The 25,897-nt window shown below is 44.2% G+C and overlaps 1 long non-coding RNA gene across 2 annotated transcripts; it reads right to left on the bottom strand.

Annotated features, from left to right (window-relative positions):
- Window positions 1-497: 497 nt before the first annotated feature.
- On the bottom strand, window positions 498-25,897 carry LOC307202789. 2 transcript variants are annotated; one of them, XR_013833000.1, is made up of 4 exons: window positions 25,789-25,897; window positions 20,980-21,379; window positions 11,085-11,289; window positions 498-922 (listed from the first exon to the last, which is right to left on the bottom strand). It is a non-coding gene; the product is annotated as an uncharacterized lncRNA (long non-coding RNA). The 2 variants fall into 2 exon arrangements; XR_013833001.1 differs by lacking the exons at window positions 498-922; window positions 11,085-11,289 and having other exon boundaries at window positions 20,215-21,379.

The raw sequence follows: 25,897 nt of genomic DNA, 5'->3' as shown, positions 1-25,897 counted from the left end.
ACAGGGGGCCTTTGCTGAGTTGGTGAAAGGAACAAAAGCAGCTCCTGTGCCTCAAAGGATTCCTCTTTTGGGGCAGCAGGGAGTGTAGTACAGTATTATTTTTTCTTAGGATTTAATCCACTTTCTATTAGCACATCCCGCTGTTCATGTCACTTAGAGCTCACCTGGCAAGCCGGGTTTTGATGCATTTTTATGGAACAGAGATGCCTTGGCAGTCAGGTGTTCAGGAAGAGGAAAGTGGACATGCTCTCTTCGTGCCTGTAATACTTGAAATGCTTTGGGGTACAGAGAAAGGCACAACAGGGCATTCTAACCATTACTATCCCCATAATGGTTATTTCCAAAGCATTTCCCAAACAAGATGTCCGGCAACCATTAAAATGCAATGCAATTGTTTTGTCAGATTTACAATCTAGCGGACAAGGACAGGAAAGAAGAAACGATGTAACAGGAAAGGAATGAAGGAGAATTTACTAAAAAGTCAGGGGAAACAAGTGTACCTTCAAATGCTGCTTTATTAAAAATGTGCTTTGAAATGTGTGTTCACATTGACACTGTTCCTCCCGCAGGGTAAGCATCAGCTCCTACTTTTCCCCAATATGAGCATGAGCAAAACGTCAGTACTTTGTGCATCAATAGTGTCATATAGGCAATTAATATTGAAAACTTGAATCACGCTACAACTTTAACAGGCTCCTTCTGACTTATATGAATGATTAATATACAACACTTGTTTATAAAGTCATGCTGATCTCAGCTTCTTGCCTCTGCTATAGACACAGATATTTGAACTGGGGAGGCAAAGGCTGAAGCCCTGTTACTTCAACAAGTTTAATTCAGTCTATTTAGTTTGCTCCCCCCCCCTTTTCTGTATAGTTTTCTTCTTCAAGGCATCATAGCTCTAAATATTTGGTTTGGTTCTCTGAAAAAAGGGAAAGACAATACTTAAGCTCTAAACAATTTATGCAGAAATGTACTTCAAGGCTTTACCAAAAGTCCTTTATTCCACGTTTCTGAAATATGTTATTATTATTATTATTTAAATGCTTTTAATGCTTAACTCCGAGCTACCAGCTGACTGGGTCTGATTTGATCCTGAAATGTCCCACTTTTCCTTAGGATGTCCCTATTTTTATTGGAGAAATGTTGGAGGATTTGGAGTTATTCAACCCCTGAGAATCTGCATGTTTAGGGTGGTATCCAACCAATGTGCCCCTTCAGTGCAAGGATTTCCACTGTTGCAACAGGAGTTTCCCCCTCTTCTTCCCCTGCACATATTGCTAGAACAGTTTTAGGCAGCGGCGTAGCTAGCCGGTCAGGTGCCTGGTGTAGCAAGGGCATCCTGCAGCTGGGGGCAGTGCAAGCCGGCAATGGGGCTGGGGCGCACTGCATGGAGCCTCTCCACTGCCTCCCCCTCAGCTGTAGGGCAGCTGAGGGAGAGGTGGTGGGCAGGTGCAAGCCCCATGCTGCCAGGAGAGACACGTGGCTCGGGCACTCTGCAGGCCCTGCCATGCCAGCCCCCGCGGTGTGGCGCCCAGTGCCAGCCATGTTTTGTTATGTTTGTTGACTGAACTAAAAAGTTTTGTGAAGCCCATTTTTTTAAAAAAACAATACAACTCATATTTTTGTCATTTTGTCACACACACCCCAGTGATGACACCCGGGAGGGGGGACTGCACCCCCCCCGCGCACCCCCTTCCTCCATCACTGGTTTTAGGGGGCACAGGGAGGAAGAAGGGGAAAGTCCCATTGCACAAGTGGAAATACTTGTGGTGACAGGATGGTTACTCAGTGCTCCCTTGGATGCAACTCTTTGCCTCAAATCTCAGGCTGTGCAAGAGCTAGGGACTTTTTTAAAAAGGGAGAAAACTGGGAATCAGAGGCTTATGGCTCATCCAGGGGTGATAAATATCTCCTTGCACTTATAAGCAACAATGGGAGATCCATTTACAGATCCCACATGTAACATGTCATTTGACCCTTAATACTCTTACCTCCCAGGTGCTTCCAGTTCCTGATTTCATTATTGAAGTTCACAATTAAGCACTAAAATTTAAGACAACAATTCATTGTGGTTGAGCCAGTGGCGTAGCGTGGGTTGTCAGCACCCGGGGCAAGGCAAGTAATTTGCGCCCCCTAACCTGTGGATTTGCGCCCCCTAACCCGTGGATTTGTGCCCCCTAACCTCCAGATGTTGCGCCCGATGTGGCCGGCCCCCCTGCACCCCCCATGCTACACCACTGGGTTGAGCACTTTCCCCCATTGTCAAGAACTGGTTCGCTGAAGTTACTTCTGATCAAGCTCATTAAAGTACGGGAACAATTTTTCATTGCTTCTTGGCCTAAGGTAGAACTGCAGAGAGGCGTATCAAAACATACCCATGTGTTGCCATCCCCATTGCTGTTTCTGCTTGTCAGTTAAGAATGGGTTTGAAAGAACCAAAACTTAAAAGAGTTCAGGATCTGTTTTTCCAGTGAAATAATTTGCTTGCATAAAGATCCGGTTGTAATAACGCTGCCCACAATATGTGAATTTGTTTGCTTGTTCCTTCTCAACGCCCACATCGTTTGCAGGCAGAAACTGTGATATCTGCAGGCTTTTCGTTTTCTTCTGTGCAGAGAAAGGGTGGAATACATAATTGCTTGATTTCAGCTGTGATGGGAGACATGACGAGGGAACACTCTGGATACTTCCCTTCAGCCCTTCATCATTCAAAGCACTGGTATCATAGAAGGCACATCAGTGAGCAGAGCCTCAGCTGGGAAATGACTCAGCTTCTCTCCCAGAGACAAAAGCAAACAGGTTGGGAGGAGGAGAAAATTGAAGGTGGGAGGGAAATAAAAGGAAACAACATACACTGTGTTCTTTCATAACATGTTATGTACATTGTACGCTACACTTCACAGCATCTGAGTCATCCTTTCCATCATTGTCATGATGCCCCAGTTGGGTGTAATGTGAAAAGGTCAAGATATCCATGCATAAAAAGACAAACTCCTGATAGGACAGTTGTGGTCAGGCCATCCTGCTCCTATAGTTAGCAAGGCTTCTGAAAAGTGATTTTTAAAATCTACCAGGTACTGAGAGAGAAGGGACACGGGTGGCGCTGTGGGTAAAACCTCAGTGCCTAGGGCTTGCCAATCGTATGGTCAGCGGTTCGAATCCCTGCGGCGGGGTGAGCTCCCGTCTTTCGGTCCCAGCTCCTGCCCACCTAGCAGTTCGAAAGCACCCCTAAGTGCAAGTAGATAAATAGGCCGCTTTATAGCAGGAAGGTAAACGGCGTTTCCGTGTGCTGCGCTGGTGCTGGCTCGCCAGAGCAGCTTTGTCACGCTGGCCATGTGACCCGGAAGTGTCTGCGGACAGCGCTGGCTCCCGGCCTCTAGAGTGAGATGAGCGCACAACCCTAGAGTCTGTCAAGACTGGCCCGTAACCTGAGCAAAGACAGCAACACATACATTGCCTTTGACCAAATTGGCTCCAGGACCCCAGAATTAGCGGGGGGGGGGGGGGGCAGCTAAGAAGGAGCTTAAGGAGCTGACTTCCCATCTCACAAATGTCCTGCAACTTGTTTATTTATAGGTTTCTACGGATTTCTGAGGAGAAATAATGAAAAGGGGAATACAGGTAAGTAAAACATAAGAAAACAAAGAAATATTTTCAGTGCATGCATTTATTTGGAATGGCTGATGCAGCTGGTGGTCCAGACTAACTGAGTGTTCATTTTCAGTTTCTGATGTAGAGTTCCCCATTGTAAATGGATGGGTGTGTGGAGGAATGCATAATGGTAAGGGGGGGAATGACTTCTCTTTTATTTGTACACACACACACACACATTTATTTATGCAAATAGATCTGTATATGGAGTATATGTATTGGAAAACTTCCCATTTTTCTTGTGCTTGTAGAAGGTCACCTCCTAGGCTGCTAGTTGAGTCATTACTTCTGCCCACTGTATGATTTGGGGCTGGGGCTGGTAGACCTAGTACTGAAGTGTTAGATGTGTAGCCACCATGAGTGCCCTTAGCAGCCAGTTCTATTGCCCCTGTGACAAGTTCCAAAGGACCAGGACATCATTTGATAGTACTTTGGCATCTGTAAATCTCAAGGAGGTGTCCAGGACCAAATCATATGGCATGCAAGGCATTACCATGCCAACACCTGTCATTACTAGTTAATTTGTCCTGGGAGAGAAGTTGTGGCTGGAGAGACCCAGCCAGATGGGTAGGGTAGAAAATAATAATAATAATAATAATAATAATAATAATAATAATAATAATAAAATATATACGCTAAAGGTATTCTTTTGTTGTATCAGGCCAAATCTAATATCTGTGGAAATCAGCCTATTTTCTATTGTCTACTGTTTATTATTCCTTTATTTATTAAATAGACTGTGTAGTTCTAAGGGAACTTTCCCCCTGTATGGTTAGTTTAACAGCTCCCTGCTATGTACAAGACCCGACTTAAGCAAAACCAAACCTGTGTACATTTCTCCTCAAATTAGACACCTTTTGTTCAGGTTTGCTCAGTAAAGGGACTTTGCTAACATTAACCACCTCATACAATAAATTATTGAGGAAAATTCTAACACCCTGAACATTTTCCCCAAATTCTCTTCCCTCCCCCTGCCCCCAATTATTTGGGTTCCATTTATTTTCACACCTCCACACAGCCTAGGGCAGAAAAAACCATCAGCTAAAATTACCTGAAAAGGATTATAACAAAGTATTTATTTTGTCCACTTCCAGCATTTTCTTCAGCTTCTCACTGTATTGCTTTCATTAAATTTGAGCCTATGCTTCACCATTATGTTGCAATAAAGTGTGTGTGTGTGTGTGTGTGTGTGTGTGTGTGTGTGTGTGAACAAATAAAAGAGAAGTCATTCCCCCCCTTACCATTATGCATTCCTCCACACACCCATCCATTTACAATGGGGAACTCTACATCAGAAACTGAATGTCTCCTAATTTACACCAGCACAGCTGAGAGCAGAATCGAATCGTCTGCACATGCCAAGAGCAGCTACATGGCTCTGTCATAGGGGTTGTGTGCCTTGTGCGATGCTAGATTGCCCACTGTGAAAAGGATGCCTCTCACAACTTAATTTCTTGTCCAATCTTATGACATTTTGTTTCTCAGTTTGAAGTATCATCAGCCTTGCTATGTTGTTCTGCACTGTGTGTACAAGCAGTGGTTATCGGGAATATACTGAAGGCAGTTAATTAAAATGTGTTCTCTCTTTATCACTCTGGTGCTGTTACAGAACGTGCAAGTGATGTTTCCATAACAATCGCTTTCTTGCACATCCATTCCCATCAAGGGGCCAGCTGCTCTCCTGCCTCAGGAGTGACCTGACTGTCTTTTTTTCAAATGTTTTCAAGTTGGCCTGCAGCACAGAGCTTTGCTTAAAATATCCAGTGTGACTCAGCTAGAAGGAAATGTAATATGGGACAATAACTAGAAATGAACTGCCTGGTGTGTATGCTGCCATGTCTGTAGAAAAGAAGAAGTACAGGGTCGTCTCTGTGCATGATCAGTTTAAAAGCTATATATTTTTCTTAAGCTCAAGTGGTTAGAGAAAGATCATGTTAATTCTGTTTGTTGCACAGACCAAGAGTTCAACACCGAAAAAGTAATTCTCGTTAAATACAGTGGTATTATTCCAGTGGTTATGTGCATAGGTCTGTAGCCTTATTCTGAGATGAAAATCATGCTCACCTTTGAAACCCATAATATGGCTAGACCCAGTTGTAGTTTATACAGACTGCTGCTATTCTGAGGTGGGATTCAATCACATACCAGCAAATTCAGGACCTGCAATTATAGTTGCAGTCTTGCAAAACAAATCCACTTCTCTTTTTGAAATAAGGGAAGTAAAGGAAGCATGTACTGGGAAGTGTAAGAGAATACCTGCTCTGATGCAACGTTGCATAGGTGTCACCTTCAGAAGAAGAATGGAAGGGCAGCAATGTGCAGGGAGTGGCGTCATGCGTTTGACGTCAGGACGTTGGAGAAGAAGAAGAAGAGTCTGGATTTGATATCCCGCTTTATCACTACCCCAAGGAGACTCGAAACGGCTAACGTTCTCCTTTCCCTTCCTCCCCCACAACAAACACTCTGTGAGGTGAGTGAGGCTGAGAGACCTCAGAGAAGTGTGACTAGCCCAAGGTCACCCAGCAGCTGCATGTGGAGGAGCAGGGAAGCGAACCCGGTTCACCAGATTACGAGACTACCACTCTTAACCACTACACCACACTGGCAGAGGAGCCAGGGGTGGAGCCAAGCGCGGTTGCTCGGCCCTTGAAGCCATGCTGCTGCTGCCCCCACCACTGGCCTAGGGTTGCTTCCTGCCACCTTTGGACTTGGGGGCCCCCGACCCCCTTCCCAAAATATTGGGGGGCCCAAAGGGGCTCAGCCCCTAGGAGATTGCGCCCCTACTTTGTTGTCTAACCTCCCTGCAGATAAATACGAGTGAATGCTCAATAAATAGCTGGCATTGTGTATTCTCCCTAGAACCAAATCAGGATGAATGGTCAGTAAGCAGGTTGCCTAGAAGCACCCATAGTCAGTAGAATCAAGCAGTAAGTCTCCTAGGGAAAGTCCTCATGAAATTGGTGGTATGGAGAATTTGAACCTCTGGAAAAAAATAGTGAGTTTGGTGAAAGCTAGGCTAGGCTAGAAAACTGCGGGAGGCAGTGGAAGACAGGAGTACCTGGTGTGCTCTGGTCCATGGGGTCACGAAGAGTCGGACACAACTAAACGACTAAACAACAACAACAACAGGCTAGGAAATGTCAGTCCTCAGTTTAGAACTTGTCACATTTCCTGTTCCAAGTTCCAGGTATAGGAACTTGTTTGGCTATTTTGCTGTATTTGTTCATCAAACCGTTGTGAATCAGAGCAGGAAATAAATCTGAATGCCCCGCCTCCCATATTGATCCCACGATGTACTGTACTTTTGTACTTTTCTGTTCAATGTTGCAAAAAATAGGAACATTCTGTGAAAATAATTTTCACAGTAGAATGGGTGACTTGTACTTCGTGGGTAATGCTCATAAATTAATTTCTCCTTGAAGTCTTAAGAAACATCTGTGCTCTTGCATGCTTAAGTGAACATCTAAGCTGCCTTATACAAAAGCAGACTGTTTAACTCTCCAGCCCAGTATTGCCCATTTTGACTGGCGGCTCGTCCACATATTTATTGCAAGTGAACTTTTTTTTTAGGGGGGTGGGGACAATGACGTATTGTCAGACTCCATGTCTAATGGTGGTGAAAGGCTATATCTTTAGGCAGTGTAATCTGTACATCATGAGTGATATTGGATGTCTCAAGAAAAGGGAATCTGTGCATACTGAAGAAAATGAATACAAAGAAATCTATTGCAAACCATGCCCCCTGAGATCTGCTAAGAGGCTCCAGGAGATGGCAGAATAGATCTTCTGGAGCATCTTTTAAGATGGTGGCACATAGTGTTCCAACAGTGCAGCAGGAGTGTGCAAAATCCTATGGTATCTTCAGTATAGGATTATGCCTTAAAACTACTTCACATACACACGCATAGAGACAACCTGCACACAAACATGAATCAATAAACTACTAAAACATTGAAGAGATACAAGTGCTGCCAACAAGAGAGCAGTTGAGTGAAAACTCTTCACACTGGCAGGTGAAAAGCTTGCTGGGAAGGGAATGCCTTAAATTAGAAAAAGTCTGGGGAGAGGGCAAATTGACCTCCCCTGGCAAGGAGTTCCACAGATCCAGACCAATGAAGAGAACTGGCAAGATTCCAACCTGTGTGCCATGTGTGTTCTCAGGGATGTGGCTCAACTGAGCGCAAGGGGAGAATCAGACTCAGAAATTGAGCCAAGTGAGAGAGAGGCCAGCGCTGCAGATGAAAGCTGGCTGACAGAGCCAGGAAGGGGGAGCTCGATCCCCCTTCATGAAGAAGTCACAGACACAGATAGCTCTCAAGCAGGGGAAGAGTTATGAGGCAGTCAGAGTGTTGCTAGGCAACCAGCAGAGGACGGAGAGTGTGTCTAGTGGAAGTGGGGAGGGGGAAGTCCAACCTCTCAGTCCCCGTTCACAGAGATTAGACAAGGTCAGAGTGCAACGGAATTTGGTGTCCTTCCTGCTGTGAGAGGGGCGGAGATTGAGACTGACCATTTTCATTTTGAGCCCTCTGACGTGACTTCCGATGCCACCAGAAGTCATGTCGGATGCCTTATGAGGTGTCTGAAGTCTCATGGGGGCTCAGATGTGACTTCTGGGGTTCCCAGGCACCACTGTGGCGCACGCGATGTGATGTCATGTCATCACGGTGCAACGTGATGTCATGCCGTCACATTCCATCATGCGCCGCTGGGCACCCACAATCTGGCCCAAGTTGGCACCCCTGATGCTATAGGTGGATGTTGTTTCATAATGTGGATGTATGTGGATGCCTTTGCAATGGAGTGCACTTTTAGCATACATGACTATTAAGGCACCAGCCAAAAGTGTCCTTTTGTACTCAATTCCACCTGTAGGTGATCACAGTGCCTTTAGCCAGACCAGAATGAAGTGCTAGCCACCAAGTTGTTCAGTGATTAGAGAAGGTAGATAGAAAAATTCAATTTTGCTCATCTGCAGGCGCTCTCATAGTTAAATGAAAAATTCCCCTCTTATTCATCTTTTTTTCTTCTGTGCTTGCCAGAAGCATTTTCTGAGCTGCTTTTTCATAGGCAGAAAACATGTTGGTGTGTGCTTTTCAAGTCAGCTGAGTAAATTTTCCCATGACCCTACATATTTGGGAAATATTTTTAAAAAACAAACTCCAAAACACAACACCACAAAGATTGGCCTTGTAGCAAACGCCTTTTCAATAACTGTGTTCCAAGCATTTGCGTCAAGCAAATGGATTTCCAGGCAGAAGCTTTTTCTACCAATTGCTTCATTAAGAGTACTTGTGTGACGTGATTTGCGAAGTTCTGGGGCCTGATACAAAAGATCTTTGATGCTGTGTCTCTATGTTCCGTACTTTGCCTTTCCTGATATTTATAGAATCTTTCCTACTGACAATATATCACCTCTTCCCTTTCCCTCCATGTTCCCTTGCCATTAAGAGTCTTGGGTCACTATGTCTCGGTCTGGTTTCCAGGGAGCTTGCACATTATTTTTCTGTATATTTGTTTTATTTTTTGCCTGCTTATTCCAGTAACCCTTGCACAGATTCCAGGCAAAGCAAAGTTTATTGGATCAACAAGCTGAGCAGAATGATAATAATCAGAGCACGCCTCAGAAAACAGAAAGCTGCAGAAAGCACAAGATTCCTCTTTCTCTTTTATTTGTATTTTGTCATCTCTTGAGGGAACTGATAGCAACTGAGTCTAGTATGAACATTTTGTTTCATGCAACCCTCTTCTCTGAGCAGCAAGAAGTCCCCAAGGGTGCAGGCTTTGTTGAGAAGATTGATTGATTGGACATTGATGATGCTCTGTGTAATATTTGACTTTATTTCTAAATATACAGCTTGCATACATGTAGAGGCACAGCTTAGACACTCGAACAAGCAGGCGGATCTACTATTCTACATTATATCTCCAGAACCCCTGATGTTCTTAACTCACAGAGCCTTCAAAACAAAGGCCTCACTCTCACTGTCTCACAGGTCTTAAGGTCTTTTAAAGAACTTGCACAAAGGATGTTATCAACTAGTCTTCCCAAAGATGGTACTGTTGTTTTCCACTTGTGGCTAGCTTGCTAGAAAGTGGAATAAGACTGATCCATCTTCTCCAACCATCATGAAACTTGACTACCCAGTGTTAAAGTGCTAGTCAAGGAGTCACATAAAGCCAACCTGTATTGATATTAAGTGCCTATAAACAACAATCCAGGTCAGATTAAATTGCAATACATCACCTTAATTGGAACAACTCCCTGGGAATAATCTCACATATGAATTGCTCACTTGTTTGTAAATACAGTTCCTCCTTGTGTATTTCTGATGGACTCTCTCACCTTGGAGATAGTTTTGGTTCCATTTTGAGCAATGGCCTCAATACAGAGATGAGACGAGACTTGGTTAGTACCCTGGACAGCTCCATTCAGGACTCAAATTAGAATTTACATAAAAGCAGAGCTCAAATGTTGTTTCAGCAAGAGGCATTCTCAGACTGAACCTTAAGTAGCAGCTGCAGCGCTGAGACACCAGCTCCCTCTTCCAAAAATAAAACATCTTCATTTAAAGGGGCCTTGCTTACTTTAGGCATTGTTGACTCTGACTGAGGGTGGGGGAGACTGTGGTTCCAGTAGGGCTTCTGAGATGGATCCTTTGAAGTCAGAGGAAGGTAGCACAACCTCCTCAGCCAGCAGAGGTTCTGGCACAATGGGCTCCTCTTGCCCACATGCTTCCCATTTAGTACTCCTGGAGCTGGCTCCATGAGCAATTACTTCTCCAACTCCAAATCCCAGTCTCATCCAGAGAATATGGGGACTCCAACCCAAGTATCGTGACCCTGTTCCAAGTGAAGCTGAACTTTCAGCCCAGACATTGGAACAACAACTTCAAAGGGGCAAAAAGGAAACTGGATTTTTAAAGAACATGCAAAAACCAAAACTCTCTGTTATTCTATAGTACAAGAATTCCTGCGGGTCTGAGCAAGAGAATATTCACCTGAATACCACTTGAATGCTAACCCTCTGTTCGCCCCACAACCTTTATCTTCTTGTTATATTTGGATTTATTATCTTATTCTCTGAAAAGAAATCCAGATCGTGGTTCCCTTCCTCAAATATGCCCCCCTATATGAAGATAATGAAAGAGATAACAAACTGTATCTTCCTTCCTAAGAAGGAACACTATCCTTGAGCTGTGATCTATTTATTTTTTTATAACCAAAGCCATCAATTCCTTCCCATTTGATATCCATCATCCAGGATGTTACCGCAATTAAACTGTGCTGGCAAGTGGCCCATTTGGAGACATCTGTGCTGTGCAGCACATACTAACAGGGGTGCAGGGTGGAGAAAATTATATCTCTTCGCACTGCAATTACAGCACTATTTTGTCATTTTCTTGCAGATGTACTCTGCAATGTATACTTACCCCACTCTATGTTATTTCTTTCCCTGTCCCTTCCTTGGCCTGAAGAAAGATTATTCTTGCTTCTCCCTATCCCTGTATGCAGAAGAAGGACTGAGTGACCAGCTGCCCTGTGCAGAGTGACGCAGATCCATTTCCTGCTGCTTTCTGAGCCAAGGGCAGTTGTGCGTAGTCCTAGCATCAAATAGATGTATGTGTTCTTTGGCACCTGGGAAGCAAAAAGGCAAGTTTGGTAGTTTTTAATTCCTCACTTGAGACACTCAGTGGATTTGTAACTGGCTGACTGACCGAACCCAAAGGGTGCTCATCAATGGTTCCTCTTCATCCTGGAGAAGAGTGACTAGTGGGGTGCCACAGGGTTCTGTCTTGGGCCCGGTCTTATTCAACATCTTTATCAACGACTTGGATGACGGACTCAAGGGCATCCTGATCAAATTTGCAGATGACACCAAACTGGGAGGCTTGGCTAACACCCCAGAGGACAGGATCACACTTCAAAACGACCTTGACAGATTAGAGAACTGGGCTAAAACAAACAAGATGAATTTTAACAGGGAGAAATGTAAAGTATTGCACTTGGGCAAAAAAAAAATGAGAGGCACAAATACAAGATGGGTGACACCTGGCTTGAGAGCAGTACATGTGAAAAGGATCTAGGAGTCTTGGTTGACCACAAACTTGACATGAGCCAACAGTGTGACGCGGCAGCTAAAAAAGCCAATGCAATTCTGGGCTGCATCAATAGGAGTATAGCATCTAGATCAAGGGAAGTAATAGTGCCACTGTATTCTGCTCTGGTCAGACCTCACCTGGAGTACTGTGTCCAGTTCTGGGCACCACAGTTCAAGAAGGACACTGACAAACTGGAACGTGTCCAGAGGACGGCAACCAAAATGGTCAAAGGCCTGGAAACGATGCCTTATGAAGAACGGCTAAGGGAGCTGGGCATGTTTAGCCTGGAGAAGAGGAGGTTAAGGGGTGATATGATAGCCATGTTCAAATATATAAAAGGATGTCACATAGAGGAGGGAGAAAGGTTGTTTTCTGCTGCTCCAGAGAAGCGGACACGGAGCAATGGTTCCAAACTACAAGAAAAAAGATTCCACCTAAACATTAGGAAGAACTTCCTGACAGTAAGAGCTGTTCGACAGTGGAATTTTCTGCCAAGGTGTGTGGTGGAGTCTCCTTCTTTGGAGGTCTTTAAGCAGAGGCTTGACAACCATATGTCAGGAGTGCTCTGATGGTGTTTCCTGCTTGGCAGGGGGTTGGACTTGATGGCCCTTGTGGTCTCTTCCAACTCTATGATTCTATGATTCTAAGATACGCAGTTCGGTGAAGTTATATGGATGGTGTGAGCTATGTGGAATCTGACTATTCTATCTAGATGTAAAAAAAAACCCAACCACATTGAATGTTTAACTATGAACTATGTAGTTGAGAATGAGGTCTTTCTCTGATGACCAACTCAAGCTGTGGCAGCTACAGGAAGAAATCACTCAAGGTCCAAGGACATGCAGATGCATCAGCTACACCATAAGAACCCACAGGCATGTAAAGAAGTCAGATCAAGTTGGGTCAAGGTTTTGTTTTTTTCAGTGTGAGCGCCAGCTGGCCTGAATCCTGCACAGGCTGCCATGTGATAATGTCAGCATGAGCTGGCTTTTCCACATGGCTGCCACTAGCTGAGATTATCCTTGGATCAAGTTTGTTTAACCTGTGCTTACTTGAATCAACAACTTTATCTCAAGATTTGTTTACGATAACGTCCAGGGAACCCTCATGTCTTTGCAGTCATGTCTGTTGGCTAACTATTGCAGACCATTAATGGTGACTGCCAATGTTATAAATATTCTCTTTGATAACTTCTTGGCCTTGGGGTGGCCTGGTCTGTAATGAGCCATCAAACTGCACTTTGTAATTAAAAAAAGAAGCTACTACAGGTCCTTTGAAGTAGTGGAGGCAGTTGCCCCAAGCCTCACACACAGAAGGGCCCATCGCAGCACTGACAGTACAGGACAGTCCCACCAAGAAGCAAAGGAAGGGAGGCCACAAATAAGCATTCAGACCCTGGGTTTCTCAGGGTCTTGAAAAAGTCTAGGGCAAGCTACTAGGGGTGTTGAGTTTGCCTGCTTGTATGGGAGCAAAAGAACCCCAAGGATCATATTTGATCAGCTGGAGAAAGGGAACTGTTTTAATTTGTCCAAAAAGTGTGAGTTTCTGGAGCTTGCTAGCAAGAATCTCTGGTGCTGCTGCTGGTGCTGCCTCCAGGGGTTGCTGTGGCTTTGGCTAATTGGTGGTGGCGGGTGTGTTAGGTCTAGCATTTCCACTCTGCGTTCCTGCTTACTTTACTTGTATGCTTGTTCATACACTGATATTGCAAAAGTACTACATTCTGGAAATATTCTGTTCTCACAATGGAATTGCCTCTCGAGAGCTGCCCTGGACTTTCTTCTGCTGAGGGAATGAGCAAAACTATTTTTTTTGTGGGATATGCACAGGGTCATCCCTAAGCCAAAAGAGCCATTTGCTCTGGTGGGGGATACTGGAAGTGCCAAAAAACCTGACGCAGCTTCTGAGTGTCACCATGAGCAAAAGAAAAGTATTGAGCCCCAGTCATCGAATGTGGCACTGGGAATGTACACTGGATGCCCTTCTGAGGCTACTCAGTGTTGTACTTTTTGCACAACTGTAGCAGAAAGAAAGAGTCCTTGTTTGTTTACTCCTTGTTTGCTTCGTTCTTTTATTTTCATTTTGAAAGCATAAGCTGTTGTAGGCTCGAAACACAGCGAAAGAGTCCTTTTCATGGATTTGTAAACAGGGCTGTAACAATAACTTGCCCTTCTTCAATGACATTTTTCATCTTCACATAACAATAATATTTACCAAGCTGAGCATCACAAGTCCTTCTGACCTGAATCATGCCCTGATGTGACATGTTACTCTTTGAAAAAGATGCCATGCCTCTGCTTAAATAATGAGTCATTCCAGGTGTTCTGGCAAAGCCCACGCTCCCTCTTAATGTAACAGGCTCGGAGGAGAAGTGTTTTGTGTAAACCGTGTAAAGAAGGCTTGCAGATGGTTACAAAAAGCAACTTCCCCCATTGCCCCCCTCTTCATTGGTTGTTCTTAACATCTTAGTTTTGATGTTCATCCTCCAATAGTCCTGAAGGATGGTCTAAGTTGAATAAAAATCTTCATTTAGTAGTAACTGTAGTGACTTGTTACAAACCTATTCTGTCTCTTTGTCTCTCTGTCTCTCTCTCCATAAGCTAGCGAGTGGAATACTTTTGCAACTCTGAGTTGACTAGGGTGGAACAATAAACAGGGAGGATATAGAAGACTCTTCTTCTGGTTTGAGTCTTCTGACCCAATGGCCAAAGTCTCCAGGGACTGTGGCACTCAGGGACCAGCTGCCTTCTTAGACTTCCTCTTTGGCTATTTGTGGACATGCATTTGGAAAGATCTCACGCCCTGATTTGGCCCCATCTCTTTATGCTGTGAGATGCTCCACCTGACCCGGGTCATGGTTGGTCATCCACTGAGCTTCTGCTATGAAATGAATTGCCATGTGGGTTAGAGAATGTAATTTTGTGTGGGACTACAACAATCCTTTGAAGAGTGTACCCACTGAATCAGAGACAGGTGGTATGTGGGAATCAATATGACCAGCCCGGAAGGTTTGCCTTGCTTAAGACCTCTAACAAAAATAGAAAATGGATCAAATCTTCTCTAATGCTTATTCCCCGCCCCCCCTTTTTTGCAATAGTCTGAAGCTTTTCTGCAGAATTGCTGTCCAAAGCCAATTGATAGTGACAATAAAAATAATAGGAGGCTTTCTACACCATCACTTTCTAGTGCCACAAATGTGCACTTGCTGCTTGCTTGGTGCAGTGGCAGTATGTATGCATTTCCTTGAGGGTATACTTTTGTTGCAACCATTCACATATTATTAGAGAATATTTTCTATATTTTGCATGTAGTAAAAGCACTGCTTCCTCCAGACAGCACACCCATTGATATTGCAATTGTAGTATGGAACACTGTTGTCTGAAGGATGGCCATAGACACTTACTGCATATTATCTGTGGCATTATTAGTGATGTCACAAATAGTCATGACTGTACCATTTTGTGAACACCTGTGTTTCATAGGGACGCGGGTGGCACTGTGGTCTAAACCACAGAGCCTAGGGCTTGCCGATCAGAAGGCTGGCGGTTCGAATCCCCGTGGCAGGGTGAGCTCCCGTTGCTCGGTCCCAGCTCCTGCCAACCTAGCAGTTTGAAAGCACACCAAAAAGTGCAAGTAGATAAATAGGTACTGCTCCGGCGGGAAGGTAAACAGCGTTTCCGTGCGCTGCTCTGGTTTGCCAGAAGCAGCTTAGTCATGCTGGCCACATGACCCGGAAAAACTGTCTGTGGACAAACCTCAGCTCCCTCGGCCAGTAAAGCGAGATGAGCGCCGCAACCCCAGTGTCGTTCACGACTGGACTTAACGGTCAGGGGTTCTTTACCTTTTTTATCCATGAGGTTAGACTGTATTCAGTCTTTATTGAGTGACTCTGCTGATTTGTTTGCTGGTTATTGTTTTTTTAAAAAGGTATGTGCACACCTGCAAACAAATACCTACATGCATACCTAAAAGGACCTCAAATTTCTGGAGCTCATGGTGTGTGAGGAAGTAATCATTGAGGGATGGGGACAACTACAGACAACACGAAAACATCCCATCAAGTGCCAGTCACTAGTGTGGATGGGAAGCACTGAGATAGATTCTGGAGACATAAAACTGAAAGTGTTCATGTGCAAGTGAAAGTGCACAAATGTGCTCACAGAAATAGTGACCTATGAGCAAATTAATGCCCTGGTGTGTCATTCTAGACAATCGACAACCTGCTCTGCCTGAAACAAGCAAATTATAGATGTGTGCTCCTGCCTTCTTCTCTTGCCTTCCCAAAGAGAGTACAGTGGTACCTCGGGTTAAGTACTTAATTCGTTCTGGAGGTCCGTTCTTAACCTGAAACTGTTCTTAACCTGAAGCACCACTTTAGCTAATGGGACCTCCCGCTGCTGCTGCGCAGCCGAAGCACGATTTCTGTTCTTATCCTGAAGCAAAGTTCTTAACCCGAGGTACTATTTCTGGGTTAGCGGAGTCTGTAACCTAAAGCGTCTGAAACCTGAAGCATATGTAGCCTGAGGTACCACTGTATAGGTCTTCCATCCAGTGTCTCAACGTCTGACTTTTGTTAATTTATATATTTGACTGTTATTTTTTAGAACTGGAAAAAAAATGTTCTGAAGAGGGATTTTACAAACTGGTTGATATGTGTGAAAGTGCCAATAGAAGAATCCCACTGACGTCAGTTCTCTGGTGTCTTTTTCAGAACCTCCTCCAGTTTTTATTCTCTTCTTCTTTAACATACTTTACATCTGGCTTGTGCTTTTGTTACTGCAGCTGGGCCAACAGTTTTAGTGATTTCTTCATCTCCATCATAACTCACTAGCCGTACTCTCTGTCAGCAACATATTTATTCTGTTCTCTGGAGGCATACGCAGGCTGATGGTTTTCATTAGTACATAATCTCTAGTTTGCTCCCAGACTAATTTATCTGACTAGTAATCTCAGCATTCTGATCAATGACCTAGAGTCCTAAACAAACTCCACAGTTTGACTTTCTTTAGTACAAAAGTATTGAACCTTCATTGCAGCAACTCAGGAGAGCCTTGCTCTTTTGAACACTGATGCAAATAGAAGGGCAGGAGCAGGAAGAATGTATGAATGTCTCAGAAGCAACATGTGATGCATGGGGTATGTCTCAGAAGCAACATGTGATGCATGATATGAAACCTCTCCATTTCACTATTATGGCTGGATGAGGGGAGAACCCTGCCCCTCTGAAGTCCTCTTAAGAGTCGATGTGGTATTTCTCTGAAATATACTCGGAGTCGAGAGTGGATTTCATGCTCTTTATTCAGCTCATAATGGTGAGGAGGAATGGAAGTTCCCCCAGAATGTCTGCTTTATATACATTATTTACACAATGGGTCCCACGTGATTGGCTAATTCCGGGATTCTCCTGTAGGCCAATCAGGTCGCGGATTCACTTCCACCTGGAGCTGGATTGGGTGGCTCCTGTGGACCAATCAGACTGCTGCATTCTGGAGCCTATTGTTCTACGACCAATCAGGCTGCTGCATTCTGAATCCTATTGTTCTAGGACCCTTAAGTGGGTAAGACTGGAACAACAAGCAAAGCTCTCAGACCAAGTGGAATTAATCGATACATAATACCATCAAAATATGGGTCAATTGGATGAGCTCTAATAGGGCATTGCATTTCCACAGCTGACAAACTGCTTGAGTGAATGATAACAGTGTTATTTTCCATTGTCCAGTATTTAAACCGATGACTCAGAGTCATCCAGTCTCCGATAAACAACAACAACCCGAACAACAACCCAAATCTCTTTAGAGCTACTACTTTCAGCCTGAAAACTGAGCACTAAAAGCAAGAGCTAGGGTGATTTCAAACAGAACTGAAAGTTACCAAGGCAATTTTTTTCTTCAGTTTTTCTTGTTATTTTTTTTAATCTAAAGAAAATCCCAGCACTACTATGAAAGCCTTCACCATACATTACTGTGGTTTTGGTCGAAGACGGAAACGCAAAGCTATGGTAATTTGCAACTAGAGACCTTTCCACCAGCTCACTAACAATGGGGCAAAGGCCTAATATGAGTTGTTGTTCTTTTTTTTTCTTTTTTAAAAAATCATTTCAACAAGGCCAACCACAGCAAAATTTTCTTCCATAAAAGGTAGCATGTTTCTACTTGGTGATTCACATTCATCTTTCTGGCGGATCTGAGCTTGTGTTGGAGCTTGCAGGCTTCTTGTATTGTTTCATTTTTATTTTAAATCCTCTCTATAATTCGGAGTTTTAAACTGAACTGGGTATAGCAGATGACAGATGTGGCTCCCTTTCCCAATTCTCTAATATTTATGTCTGCAAATGTTTTATTTGGAAGTAATCTGCCAGAAGAAGAAGGAGAAAAAAATCCTGGGCCCAGCTCCATATCCCTCTTCCATCGCAGAACATTCCTGGATCCAACAGCACGAACTCTTGCAGATAAATATTTAGGAGAAAGCAGAGAGGCTGTTTTACTGAGACACACAAAATGCAGTTGGGATTAAACTGAGAGCCACCTCACCTGCCAGACTGTGGGGCAGTGAGGCAAAGGCTTTATGACATGCGTGCCAGTGGTGGCTAGGGCCAGTGCTTTTTTTCTGAAAAAATGTTTAGGGGTACTCTCATTTTCCTACTCAGTATTGAAATACTGCCTCTCAATGAGGCCAAATTTAGATTCACAAAATGTTTAGGGGTATGCTTCCCCCTGGGTCCCCCCAGAAAAAAGCACTGGCTGGGGCTAATGAAAAATGTGGGCGAAGCTCCCCCCCCCAGTCATTTGTACACAAACACACACATTCCTACATATCTACATTTTTTAAAGCACATGCATTCTTGAGGGGAGGATTAACACTTCCCTTCTCAGCTGCAAAAATGTCCCCTGCCCTGCATGGCAATTTAGACAACAACAGCAATCTCCTCTTCTTAAGACATTTTCATTATATTGTTTTAGTATTGATATGCTTGCCACCCTGGGCTCCTTTGGAGGAAGGGTGGGATACAAATTCAGTAATAATAACATGAAACTAATTTAGCTTGAAAATGTTCTCTCATTGGAACCAAGTGGAAGCTTTCTTCAAGCTTTAACACTTTCCTTTCCAAATAGCATTGCTTCTATACCCTCCCCATTGTAGAAAGGGACAACCATGATCGGGAATGCTGTGAAGAGCAGGGAGTATTTAACTCTTTCCTCACTATACACAACAGTCCCAATAAAACCACTCCCTCCTACAATGGGGGCGGAGGAAAGGGGACTTGCCCACTTGGCTACAGAGTGTTAGAAGTCTTGGAGCAGAGCTGCTATCCCACTTCCTGCATAAAGAAAAAACAGTAATGATTGAGTGCTGCCAAATTGTTCATATCCTAAATCAACCCAAACTATGATCAGACCCAGTAGCAATGCTTGAGATTTTCACCCATAAACTCTTGTCAATTACAGAACTAATAAATGAAACTCTGGCAGGTGGCTGCAGGCTCATAGCTCCCCTGCCATCAGAAGCCTTTCTGTGTGGCAAGAATATATGACTTTATGAGCTGCGGTCTAGGTTGCATCTCAACCACTAATTCAAGTTTAAGGTGTCTGTTGTTTTCAAACTGCATTCTGGGAAGCTCTGGTGTTGCTTGGAAGCTTATCAAAGGAGATTAGTAACAGCAGGTAAATTTCCCTGAAACACAGTTCATGCATAGCTACCAAATACTAATTCAGTTTGCTGTGGGTCTCCTATCAGTTTCTGTAAGTAGGGCTATTGGTATGAGGCAATACTGGGCTTGACCGAGGTGTTGATAGCCTATGCTGCCCCAGTGTTCTGTCTCCATGGAAGCTAAAAAGGCTAGGTGATGGTCAGAAAAGATAACTAATCTGCAGAGACACCCCCGAACACCCCCCCCCGCATACACAATCTAGCCATGCAGAGGTCTTAGGTGCCTTAGGTGTATGAAATGAACAACAAACTGTAGTTTGAGTGAGACAGAGGGAAACAAACAGAGAATTGAGTTTGGATGCTGGAAGCATCTTAGGGTGTTGGAGATCTAATGTGGGAAACACTGGACTTGGGCTGCCTGTTTAGGCTGTGCCTCCATCTATGCTCAACTTGTATATTTAGAAATAAATGCAGATATTACAAAACACCAAGAAGCCTCCAGTGGCCTCCTTCCAAAGGAAATCAAGGTGGGGTTAATGCTGCATCCATAGAACATATCAGCACTCACTTGGATGAGCATAACCAACATGCCCCACCAGTCCATGTTCACCAGAGATAGTTCCTATTTTCTGACCCTGCTCCTAGTAGACCACTCTGCTTATTTTATCTCTCTTGTCCCTTGCAGCGGGGGAGCAATATTTTTGGAATGCCTTTAGAAAATATTGCCAGTGTACACAAGTGTTCATCAGATTTTAGTTTCCTACCTTAGGTCTCTAGCAGTTAAATATCTGAGCAAGAGGGAAGATGCAGCTACTCTGTACATACACTTGTTTATTGATTCCATTTATCCTGACCTTCCTCCATGGGGGTTCAGGTGTGGCCCACATGGTCCTTCCCATTCCCATTTCATCCTCACAACAGTGGCTGCAAGATGGTGACTTGCACAAGTGTGGAGAGGTGGGTCTCATTGGCCTTAAACTGGCACTCTAGCCATTACAACACAACAGTTCTCCACATGCACCCAGATGGACAAGACTATGTGACGGATAACTTACCCCATGGTGGTTTACCAGTGGCCCTTCAAATACTATTGGACTCTAATTCCCATCAGTCCCATTCAGCATGGCCAGTGGCAAGGAATGCGGGGAGTTTCAATTCAGCAAATATCTGGAGGGCCACACATTCCTTACCTTGGCACCTTGTGTAGGACAGGGTTCCTGTAAAGGAAATTGTACATGCATACATAGCAGCAGCCAACCTCCTTTACAACACCGGGGTGGTAGTTTCTGCGGTTTACACACAAGAGGTGGAGGTGACCAGGTAGCCGGTATAGGTCCTTTCAACCCCAAATAAACATATAGTTCTTCCTTTTTCAGTTTTTTTTTAAAGTTGAAGTGTATACTGCATTGGGAAACAAGGGATAACTGCTACCCCCCCCCCATAACAAACCACAAATAGTTCAAATAGTATTATAATCTGCAAATAGTATAAAGCCACTGGTATATATTGCAAGAGCAGTTCTTGTGATATATGATGGCAGCTACGTCACACTAAGCTAAAGAAAGATAGATCCTTGAACCTTTAATCACAGCTCTAATCCTCTTTGCCTCTTCATTGCTTTCCTCTGGATCTTCTTCAGGTGGCCCGTATCTTTAGCAAACACAGGACCCAACTTGAAAGGACAAAGTTCTCCTGCGGTGGTCTGAACAATGCAAAGCAAAGAAGCACCATCACTTCTTGTTTCACTAAGATGCTGCGGCTGATTCTATGATTGCAGCCTCAAGATGGCATTTGATTGTTTTGCAATAGCATCGCATTCCTGGCATAAGTCCTTTTGTGTGTGTAATCCACTAGATGTTCTTGTCAGATAGATACACACCAGAACTATGAAAAGCCATGTAGAATAGGTCTTTGTTGCTCTTCCACACTGATTATAGCTCCTGAGCAGCTGCCTTCTCTGGATTTTCCTTTTTTGGCTTCTAGGTTGGAATAATAATAATAATAATAATAATAATAATAATAATAATAATAATTTGTTATTTATACCCTGCCCATTTGGCTGGGTTTCCCCAGCCACTCTGGACGGCTTCCAACAAAATATTAAAATACGATAGTACTTAAGATATTAACAGCTTCCCTAAACAGGGCTGCCTTCAGATGTCTTCTAAAAGTCTGGTAGTTTTTTCCTTTGACATCTGGTGGGAGGGCATTCCACAGGGCAGGCGCCACTACTGAGAAGGTCCTCTGCCTGGTTCCCTGTAACTTCGCTTCTCACAGTGAGGGAACCGCCTCACTTACCAGTAACATTCACTGGTGCAGTTAGTTTTCAACTCTCAACTTAATTTTCAGGGTTGGGGGGGGGATAAGCAATGTTTCACACCGAGGAAGGGTCATAGCTTTTGTGTTGCATGCAGAAGGCCCCTGATTCAAAACTCAACAAAGGTAGGACCAGGAATCTACCTAAGGTCCCAAACCTTGGACAGCTGCTATCAGTCAGGGTTAGATAGGCCAATGACCTGGCTCCATAAAAACTTCCTAGAGTCCTACTTTCCTAAAATAAAATTAAGCTACAAAGTGGGAAACACTGCGCCAGAGTTACTTGTAGTGGTCTGTGTTAAGTTGTGGGTTGACATAGCAGACCCTTCATTTGCATACAACACTATCCAATCACTGAACGTCACTTTTCGATCCTTCATTTGCATAACTATCTACAGTATCCCCCTGCTGGCCCAGGGTGAGAACTTCAGTACATAACACCCCTCCCCACCGAGATAAGGCGTTAGTTACAATCGTAATGGTCTCATTATATACAGCACTGCACGTAATGGTTCAATTAGGCACAAAAGCATATCGGTTACATTTCCCATACTTAGACCAACAGTGATACATGTCCAACAACATAGTCCTTTAAATAAGTTGGGCGCTTGGAAACTCTGCCAGACCGCCGGGGACTGGTAGCCAAGTCCGGGGGGCCACACAATTCTTGCTGAGGCTGTGGTACGACCCTAAGTGGTGTTGAAACCAAATCCCCTGGATCCGCTGCTGTGGGTGGAGCCTCCGCAAGTGGAGTGGTTGAGCCTGTGGTAAGTCTGGCAGACCCTCTGAAGTGGCTTGGTTCGGCTCCACACTGGCAGTTTGCGAGGGAGGTGTAGGTGGAGCCTCGCCATCTGTAAGTGTCTCTTCCGGAGCCACGAGCGCAGTTGGGGGCACCACGGTAGTGTCCAAGTCCCCAACCCTGCGCCTAAGCTGGTCTATGTGCCGGCGCCACAAGTGTCCGTCTTCAAATGCCACCTGGTATGAGAGAGGTCCAGTGACTCCCACTACTGTGGCTGGCACCCAAGGAATGTCCCCCACATAGTTCCAGGCAAAGACCTGGTTTCCTGGAACAAATGACCGTGGCGCGTTGACACAGCCTGGGGGTTCAGCCACGGCAAAGTCCGGGTGCAGCCGGTCGAGCGGTGACCTGAGGCGGCGGCCCATAAGCAGTTCAACCGAGCGAGGTAGAAGTCCTATGATTCAGAGGCTGACGCAAACGGCGGTAGAGGCACAAGTGAAGCCATGATTCCGATGCCGGCGTGAAGGGCGATGGATGGAACACAGTGCTCTAGCCAGAAGTCAGCTCTGAATTGGTTCTGTCCAGTGATTTCACTCAGTGATTTCGCTCTGTGATTCAGCTCAGTGATTCAGCTCAGTTCAGAGGATGGCTGCATCTGGCTGTGCTCTGATGTCCATCGATCCCACCTTCGTCGCCAGTGTTAAGTTGTGGGTTGACATAGCAGACGACACAGCGATTTCTCCAAAGCTGCTCTTTATTTTGTAAGCTGGAACAGAACTAACTGAGGAGCTCAGTCAGCCTGCTTATATAGAGCTACAGAACAATTGTAACTGTTGCAACATTCTAAAACTATCCAATCACTGAACGTCACTTTTCGATCCTTCATTTGCATAACTATCTACAGTATCCCCCTGCTGGCCCAGGGTGAGAACTTCAGTACATAACAGTCTAGTTCCACACTTGGATGTAAAATTTCCAGGCCTAGTACACAGGTTGTGAATTGAGATTTCTGCAAATAAAGATGGTGGGTGTCCCATCAGCACTGTGATTTGCAGTGCACTCAGCTGTCCTGTAAACAAGTTTATAAAAGTTTTGTGTTTCTTTTAAGGTAGGAGGAAGGCATAGGATATTCAGAGTCCAGTGGTGAAAAACCTGAGGCAAGGGCCCTCTGAAGTACCTCTAATAATGGCCATGGCCATGGCCATTCACCTCACTATGCTTGATGGGGCTCATTGGAGTAGGGCTTCTGAAGAAAATATTACAATTTGACTGGTTTTTGTGGTAGAAGATGGTCTTACCCTCTTTAGGACTTTTAAGGACAAGTTTTTAAAATGGGTCCAGAAGTGGACTTGGAGCCATAACATCTAAGCACTGGTGTAATATGACTGAAATGCTCACTCTGAGGTAGCAATCTTGCAGCCATTTTCAAAGGTAACCTTACATGTAACTCATTGCAAATGTCCAAAGAGGTTGTTATCAGAGCATGGGTAACTATGGCCTGGCCATTCTCAAATGGTCGCAGTTGGTTTATCAGGCAAAGCCGATTTGGGAATGGCCAGGCCAAAAGGTACTTCAAGCCACAGAGGCTACCTGATCTTCTTGTGACAACCCTGGCTCAATAAGCATCTCCAGGTTTCAGATCTGATCCCTGGGTTGAACACCACTCACCTACACTTCTGAGTAAAAATCAGAGGAATGAAGACTCTTCGGCACAGATAGACATGCTGCTTCTCACATAAATATGCATGGAAGGAAACGAAGCTGAGTCTACATAGCCACACAAGCTTTTAATGTAATGTCTCAACCTCCTGTATTTGTTTTCTTTATATAATTTCTGATTATTTAAGGCTAGCAATGTGCCCTTGATAATTTAATCAGTTGAACACCTGATATTTTCCCATGTTTACACTTGGACACACCTGGCAGTGTTCTCCATATACTGTCAATAATTGAGTTTGGCTAGCATTTAGTAAGGTGCATCACTGGTGCATTTCCATCAGTGAGTTGAATTTTCGGGATGATGAACAGTGAGACAACAAGGCAAAAAGATGAGGCAAAAGTACCATCGGCATTACCTAGTCCAGTGCTTCCATAATCCAGGTGCCAAGTAAGTGATGAAATTACCATTATCTGTGTTGAATCCAAGCAACCCAAGCCATTTTGTTGATCTCCCTTTCTAGAGACCAGCAAGGCAGAAGATAATTAAGTTTAAAGCTGACCACGGAATAATCTCAAACACATCACCACTAGCAATAGCAGTCTTCTGTCTTTTCAAAGGTCAGTCAGATGTTCTGCATCACATTCCTTGTAAATTGACGAGACTGTATTCTTGAATTATTGTTTGGAAATGAATGGCTTGATATTAGATGTTGTTGGACGTAAGCTTTCATGGACTGGAAGTATACTCAAAATCCACAATGGCAAGTCCACAAGCCATTGGCTGCTGGTCCACAGTGGCTCCACTGCAGTCCAGGTTGGATGGGACACTTCAGGGACCAAGTAAGGCGCCAGTCCCTGGCACACTGGGGGGCAGGAATTGCAAGTTGAACACGTCAGATAGCTTGAGTAGCACTCGGCAAGAGTTCTGCATCTGATGAGGGGAACTCTTGTCCATGAAAACCTGTTCTGCAAAATTGGGCACATATACACTTCCATTGTCCAATGAGAGGTTTTTCTTTTCTCTGACCATCTTCCCTGGGAGAACCTGCTGCTTACTGCTGAACTGGAACAAACGTCAATTGGGTTTTCTGCAGATTGACATTTATTCTGATTCAGCAGTAAGCAGCGGGTTTTCCTGGGAAAGTGGTGGGACAAAATAAACCCCTTTTGGACCCATGCCTAGAAATCACAGAAAAAATGGAAGCAATTCCAGGACAAAGGGAAGTGTGGATGAGCCTGTAGTTAGATTCTGAAGTGCCACACAATTCTTTGCTACTTTTGCTGCTATCACTCTGGAAACGGTTGTCTAGGAGTAAACCCCACTGAACTTCTGAGTAGACATATATAGGGTTGCATTGCTAATGTAGAGATCAAGTTACTTGAAGACTAAGTGATATTTATGATGACATGATTTAATTAGGAGAAAAAATCAAGTAAACCTTAAATCCCCTTCACGTGTGGCTAATTATGCATGGTGTAGAGAAAGTGGATTGGGAGAAGTTTTTCTCTCCCTCTTCATAACAAAATAAAGTACTTCTTCACACAACCCATATTACCTTTCAGAGTTAATTCCCACAATATGTATTGATTGCCACAAATTTAGATGGTCTTAAAAGAGGATAAGGCTAATGGAGTACAGGTATAGGCTATCAAGCCACGATAGCTATGTCATACCTCCATTGGCTGTAAGCCTCCAAATACCAGCTGCTGAGGATCAAAAGTGGGACGAGTATACAGATTGTAGATGAATTTCAAATTTCAGAATGAAACTACTATGTCTTTC

Source organism: Podarcis cretensis, assembly GCF_951804945.1.
Source record: "Podarcis cretensis genome assembly, chromosome: 1".
In the NCBI taxonomy this organism is placed as follows: domain Eukaryota; kingdom Metazoa; phylum Chordata; class Lepidosauria; order Squamata; family Lacertidae; genus Podarcis; species Podarcis cretensis.
Note: the sequence above shows the minus strand (reverse complement) of the source record. Positions and strands in the feature narration are given on the sequence as shown.